Here is a 7500-nt window from a genome sequence, read left to right as displayed (position 1 = left end):
CCTATCAACTGCTGCGGCTCTCACTTTTCCTATCCCACAAGACCCTCTCCTTCTCTCCACCGATGCCAGCGACGTCGCTATTGGTGCAGTACTCAAGCAGGTGGTGAAAGGCTCACCCCGCCCATTGGCCTTTTTCAGCAGAAAACTGTCACAGGCAGGATCGGGTTATTCTACCTTCGATCGAGAATTGCTGGTGGTGCACTTGGCTGCCCGCCACTTTCGCCATTTCTTAGAAGGTACGCCCTTCTTCATTCGCACAGACCACATGCCTCTGGTGCACACCTTCACTCGATAGTCTGACGCCTGGTCCGCCCATCAACGCCGACATCTCTCCGCCGTGGCTGAATAAAATTGCACCCTCCAATACGTCCCTGGGAAAATGAATCCCGTTGCCGATGCCCTGTCAAGAAACACGTTGGCTGCCGTTCAACTGGGATTGGATTACAACACCCTTGCTGAAGCCCAACGACAGGATCCAGAGTATCAAGCTTGTAGGACATCCTGCACGTCACTCCGTTGGGAAGACTTTCCCCTAGAAGAATTAACACCACCCTCCTTTGTGACGTCAGTACTGGTAGACCGCGACCTTGGATTCCTGCTCCCATGCGCCGACAGGTGTTTGATTTCATTCACGGCCTTTCACATCCCTCGTGCCGTTCTACTGCACAGCTGCTGAAGGCAAAGTTCATTTGGCACGGCATTTCTAATGATGCTAAGGATTGGGTCCGCGCCTGTACTTCTTGCCAAACTTCCAAAGTACACCGACACACGGATTCAGGAGTGGGCACCTTTCCTCAACCTCAGCGTCGTTTCGAACACATTCACGTCGACGTTGTAGGCCCCCTACCTACAATACAAGGATATCGTTACCTGTTTACCATCATCGACCACTCCACTCGTTGGCCTGAAGCCATTCCTATGGAAACTGCAACGTCTGCCTCATGTACATCTGCCTTACTATCTGGATGGATTTCAAGATTCGGTATCCCTGAGCATATTACTTCTGACAGGGGAACCACTTTCAACTCTCAATTGTGGAGTCATTAGCAAATCTCCTGGGCATCACACTACATCAGACAACATCCTACAACCCCGCTGCCAATGGAATGGTTGAACGTTTTCATCGCACCCTCAAAGCAACTTTGATGTCCCGCTGCAAGGATTGCAACTGGTTTACTCAGCTTCCCTGGGTCCTCCTGGGACTAAGGACCACTCCTAAAGACGCCCTCGACGTCTTGGCAGCTGAAATGGTACATGGCGACCCGTTGGTCGTCCCTACCGAATTTTTTCCTCTACAACCTCCTCTGACGATCTCCAGCGCATACGTCACATTGTGGGAAAATTTACTCCGTACCGCCAGACTTACAAGCCCCCAGCGAAGAGTCACATACCAACGGACTTGCACTCTATAACGCACGTCTTCCTGTGCAACGACACCAGCAAGCCACCACTAACCCCCCCCCCCTCACACGGGCCATTTCCTTGTGATCCGACGCAGTCCGAAAGACATCCTACTAAACATTCGGGGCAAAGAAGACTGGGTCTCCATTGATCGTCTAAACCCTGCTTATCTCTTGCCAGATGACCCGCCTACAGTTCGCCTCTCTAGATCAGGGCGCCCTATTTAACATGTACAGTATGTAATTTTTAGGGGGGAGCCATGTACCAACCGTGTGTCACACAATTGTACATAATTATTTTGTATATATTATGCTTGTATCTGCATTCTTCCCTCGCACTAAAAAGAACCTGAATGATCATGTCTCCGGTTGTGCTCTGTAACATTGTCTGTCTCTCGAACTTGTTATGTCCTGTTGACTTGAGGTTTTATATATAAAGGACTGTTCCTTAATAAATAACTCAGTTGATTGTATCCTGCCTTTGAGTTTACAACCCTCTCTCGGCACCGTCACAATATTATCGTGCTAGGCGATATATTACCGTCTTAGGCGGTATAAGCGGTGCTAGGCGGTATATCTTACCAATCCATGTTTGCCAATGGTTATACCTTCGTAGGATGATGAGCAACTTGGTGGATTATTGAGTTGTTTGGGTGTGGAGTGAATGCCCTCCTAAATTTCGATGAAGTCACTGGCAGCTGGGTGACAGATTGGTTTAAGGCGCTGGACTAACGGTCTCTTTGCCTTTTACACCTGATGCGTGGCACTTGATCATACTAGAATTAGTATGGACTGGCAGGGGTCACTTGCCTTAGTTATATAGGCACTGTGCATCACTGGAATCTTGCTATCCTTTGATGTATCTAGCCAATGAATCATCTATGGGTTTAGTCAGTCATGGATAGAGAAGATGAAAGAATGACCCACAGTCCCAGGCGTAGAAGGGTGCTTAGAATTTCCAGGTTTATAAATCCTAAAGAAAAATTGAAGATTTGTAATTGGCATGTTAGAACCATGTATCCGATTGGGAAGTTACAGCAGGTGGAGATTGAATTTATGAAATATAGTTGGGATATCTTATCCCTAAGGGAAACACGTTGTAAAGGGATATGTAAGGAAACTTTAGACCAATAGAAGGGGTAGGAATGATGATGACAGCAAGAGCATAAAAGTCATTAACCGAGTGGAAGCTTTTGATATTAGATTGTTACTAGCAAAGTTCAAATCAAAGCAGTGCAATATGAGTATTAAGGAAAGGTGAATACTATAAAGAACTGCATAGGATAATAGACGAGATCCCTGAGAGAGATATGAAAATTGTGATTGGCGACATCAATGCTAAAGTTGGAAGAAATAAAAAGGATACAGGACGTGATGGATGTTGAGGGTCTTGGCGAAGTTGTAAATGCAAATGGAGCATATTGTTCAGAAAGCAATCTTGTCATTGGAGGTACTCTTTTCCACCATAGGAGGATCCATAACTATACATTTACTTCACCACGTAGCAATTACAAAAATCAGATAGATCACATTGCCATTCATAAAGAGAGAAGGAGGACTCTGAGAAATGTAAGAAGCTATGGTGGTGCAGGTATTGGTAGTGATCACCAGCTCCTCATTCACCTTCCAAAATTAAAACTGAAATCACTCAACAGAAAGATAGATAGAATATCTAGATTTGATACAACTAAGCTTCTAGAGGAAGCGCACAGAAAAATTTGTAATTGAATGTAGGAATCGATTTGTAGTCTTAGAGACTTTAAGAGACGAGGAGTACACAATGAATGGAGAATGGTGTGATATTAAGAACATATATCACTCAGTTGGTAGTGAAGTATTGGGACAAACAGTTACAAGGAGAAGGCCATGGATAGCAAATGATACTTGGTATACTATAAAAAGGAGACTAAGACAGAAATTCTTTATTAAAAGTTTTCGAGGAAGTAATGGTAATTACAAGGTAGACCCTGCAAAGTATTACTGTATTAAAAGGGAGATCAAAAGAAAATCCTGGAATGACTGGAGAGTGTTTAGACAGTAAAACAGGTGAGGCGGACAAAGCTATGAATTCAGGAAGTGGCTATGGTGTGAGAATTGCTCATAGAATTAATAATGAAATCTTGACTGTGGCAAAGAAGAAGAAGCATATACCCATCAAAAAGGGAGATTGCTCTGTTATGGCACCAGAAGAAGAAGAAACACAACGTTGGATGAAACACTTTAATAAGGTTATAAATAGGACATATGGATGGAATAATTTGATTGATATTCCTGAAGTTGATGAAGATCTTGATGTGCCCATGAATGAATTCAGTGGAGTCAATGCAATCCTAAAAAACTAAAGAGATGGAAAGACCCTGGATACAATGGAATAACTGCCGAGATGATGCTGGCCGAAAATGAAATGACTCCCAGACTTCTTAAAAAAATATTTTATAGAATGTGGCATAAAGACGCAAAACATGATGAATGGGGATTACGAGTGTTGGTGAAAATAGTTAAAAAGGGAGATCTGACTGATTGAAATCATTAGAGAGGCCTAACACTGACGTCAGTTGTTATGAAAATATATAGTATCCTTATTCTTAAGAGACTAGGGAGGAAGATTGATGAAAAGCTGAGAGATAAACAAGCAGGATTTAGAAAAGGTAGAGGTTGCACTGACCAAATTTCCTTTTTGAGACATGTTGTACATCAATGCGTAGAATATGGAAATCCCTTGTTGATGATAATTTGTGGACTATGAAAAAGCCTTTGATAGTGTGCACCGGCCAATTTTGTGCAGAATCCTACGTTATTCTGGGATTTCTCTTAAATATGTAAATTTTATTAAGTCTGTTCATGAGCATAGCAAGTGCAAAGATAATGGTAATGGAGTCTTATCAAGAAAGTTTCAAGAAAACAGCGGAGTATTCCAAGGGAATGTGTTGTCACCTCTGTTGTTTATCCTCCTCATGGACTTTGTAATGTGTTGAACAGTCAGACATGGTGGAAAAGGATTAGATTTGATGGGTGATAGGAATTTAGAAGACCCAGATTATGCTGATGGTGCTGTCATTCTTAGCTGAATACCACATGATTTGCAGAGCTTGCTTACCAGAATGCATGAAATAACACATCAGGTAAGGCTGAAGATAAATAAAAGAAAAACAGAGATGATGAGAACTGAGTATGCAATAGAAGAGGAGATATCATTAGAAGAATTAATGAGGTAGGTTCTTTAGAATTAGAGTTTAGTGAAAAATTTAACAAAGCAAATCAGACAACGGCTAGGTTAAGTTAAATTGGGAAATCTAATCGCCTAAAATTTCATATAAAAATTAGACTATATATCAGTTTAGTGAGAGCGGTGTTACTCTATGGACATGAGTCATGTTATGTCAATGAAACAATCACCAACAAATTTAGTAGATTTGAGAATAAAGCCCTCAGAAGGTTATTGGGAGTTAAATGGCAAGACAGGATTAGAAATGACACTATAAGAGATATTACTCGAGTACCATATGTGGATGAGATCATGATGAGGGTAGATGGAGATGGTTCGGGCATGCTCTCCGCACTCCCCATAACAGATTAGTTCACCAAGGCACCAGAAGAATTAGAAGTCCCAGGTCTATATGGCTTTGAACTATAAAGGTCGAAGTATGAGATGATGAATGGAGAGGTATTGAGTTAAAAAGTCGAGACTGAGATGACTCTTAAAGTCTAGCGGAAGTCTCTTGCGTCAATAGGCGTAGTAGGAGATGATGATGATATCTATCTATCTATCCATCTATCTATCTATCTATCTATATATATATATATATATATATATATATATATATATATATATATATATATATATATATATATATAGATAGATAGATATATTTCTATATATATATATATATATATATATATATATATATATATATATATATATATATATATATATATATATATATATATATATATGTGTGTGTGTGTGTGTGTGTGTGTGTGTGTATGTTTGGGGTGTATGAATATTTGTGTAAGTGTGTTAACGTGCACATGTTTGTATTTTTCCTCCTTATTTGAGATTCTCCTTCTTAATTTATTTCATAATCAACGGTATGGTTGGATAATGAAAAGGTTATTCCAACGAATAGATTGGACAAATAATTGTTCCATTGTAACATTATGAAACGAAAAGTAACAAACATGATTTTATGTGGTGTGGAAGGTGAGGTAAATTGTTTTGGCATTTTAATGGAATAGGTATAAAATAAGGCATAAATACTTTTATGGTAAGATAAATTCTGATTTATTCCATTGATAGGATGATAAGAATAGGGAAAATGATAATAGTATTAGTGTATCATTTCAGGAACCTCTTTTAAAAAAAAAAAGGAAGTTGCATCGATTAAACATCAATGAACCCCTTAATCCTTCACCCAAGTTAACGAATATTATAAAACAGATGAGGGAAAATGAAGATTGATAAGTATTACAAACGACCGCCGGAATGACATCAGCAAAATGTATAGTCCTTGAGAACGACGACCTTGTTTTCTGAAGTTTAATGGCTCAAAGTTTGAGTGAGCTACGAGGGCGAATCGTACTAGCTACCAAGATACAGATGTCTACGTGTGGCAATATTTTCTTTTTTTATTTCAAAGGATAATAATCCTCATTTCTAAACACCAACTCTTGTAAAATTTACTAGTTTCGAGAATATCAAGTATTATCAGCCATGTAAATAAAGTACTAGGTAAAAGTCAAGAATTGAATTATCTTGCAAACATTAAAACTGAGGTGTGACACCACACGGCAGGATGATATAAAGATATGATTTCAACTATGTATAAGGTATTTCATTCTGAAGAAGAGAGAGAGAGAGAGAGAGAGAGAGAGAGAGAGAGAGAGAGAGAGAGAGAGAGAGAGAGATCTTACTAAATTGATAGTGGGAATAAAGTCAGACAGTAGAAGGCCTACTGATTAATCATTGAAAATTCTCAGACGGCGATTATGACGCTACAAAAATTTCCAACAGCCAACCAGTATTTTACGTATATAACTATATTCACCCTACCAATCCTGTAAGATTTCCTAATAAAATGTCTCTCTAGATTCTATGTTATCCCCCTACTTCCCTTCTTGTATAATGCCGTATTTTTACTTGAAAATATTTCTTTATGTCAGTGTGCCGAGACTGTCACACCCAAACGGCTGCTCAGCAGCTGTCGGCCGACACCTCTAGCATTTACTCTTTAGATATAAGTAAAATAAGGACTCTACACTGGACGCGTGAGAAAAGTCACCTGTGTTCAGTGAGCATTTGTTACGGAAGACTAAGTACCCCAAATTATTTATTCTTCTGGTGAGCACCTTTATCCCGCAAATTTAGATGCATTAAATGCTAGAGAAGCAGTTGCGGAAATCAAGGAAGAAGCGATTGAAATCACAGTAGCAATTTCCCGTAGCATATTATCGGAAAAGTTTACAGAGAAAACTGAAAATACTTGCTCACAGTTCCCTCGTGTGAAAGTGTTTTAAAACACTGATCAAAGGTGCGACAAGAGCAATCCAGATTTCCTTATAATTCAGTGAATAGACATGGATTTGAAATCCCTGACGAATAGGGTAAACTTGCTAATGGTCAACAGTTTCTAAGATATGGTTCAGGCCTCATGGATCATCAAAGAATTCTAATATTTGCATTTCATGGGACATAAAAAAATTTACCGGAACAGTCGTATCAACTATTTTGCATTCATGTACAAGTTATTAGTAGATGTTTCCCATGGGTTTTAGAAACCAAGCAGACATATGAATCCGTTTTCGAGCAATTTAAAATTATGCAACATAATGTAGATCCAATTGATATCATGGCGGATTTCGAAGTTGCGATTCATAAGTCATTTAATTCATCATTCCCTAATTCATCTATCGGTGCATGTTTACTTCATCTTGGCCAGTCCATATTTAGGAAAAAATTTTATCTAGTTCTCAAAGAAAAATATAACAAACACTCTGAATTCTACCTTAAAGTAAGATGTTTTTAAGCATTGTCATTTCTCCCCACTGAAGATGTTGAAGAGGCCTATGAGGAATTGATAGACGATGTCAAAATACCTTAAAA

The sequence above is a fragment of the Palaemon carinicauda genome, chromosome 4 (assembly GCF_036898095.1).
Source record: "Palaemon carinicauda isolate YSFRI2023 chromosome 4, ASM3689809v2, whole genome shotgun sequence".
NCBI lineage: Eukaryota > Metazoa > Arthropoda > Malacostraca > Decapoda > Palaemonidae > Palaemon > Palaemon carinicauda.
This window is presented reverse-complemented; position numbering follows the sequence as displayed.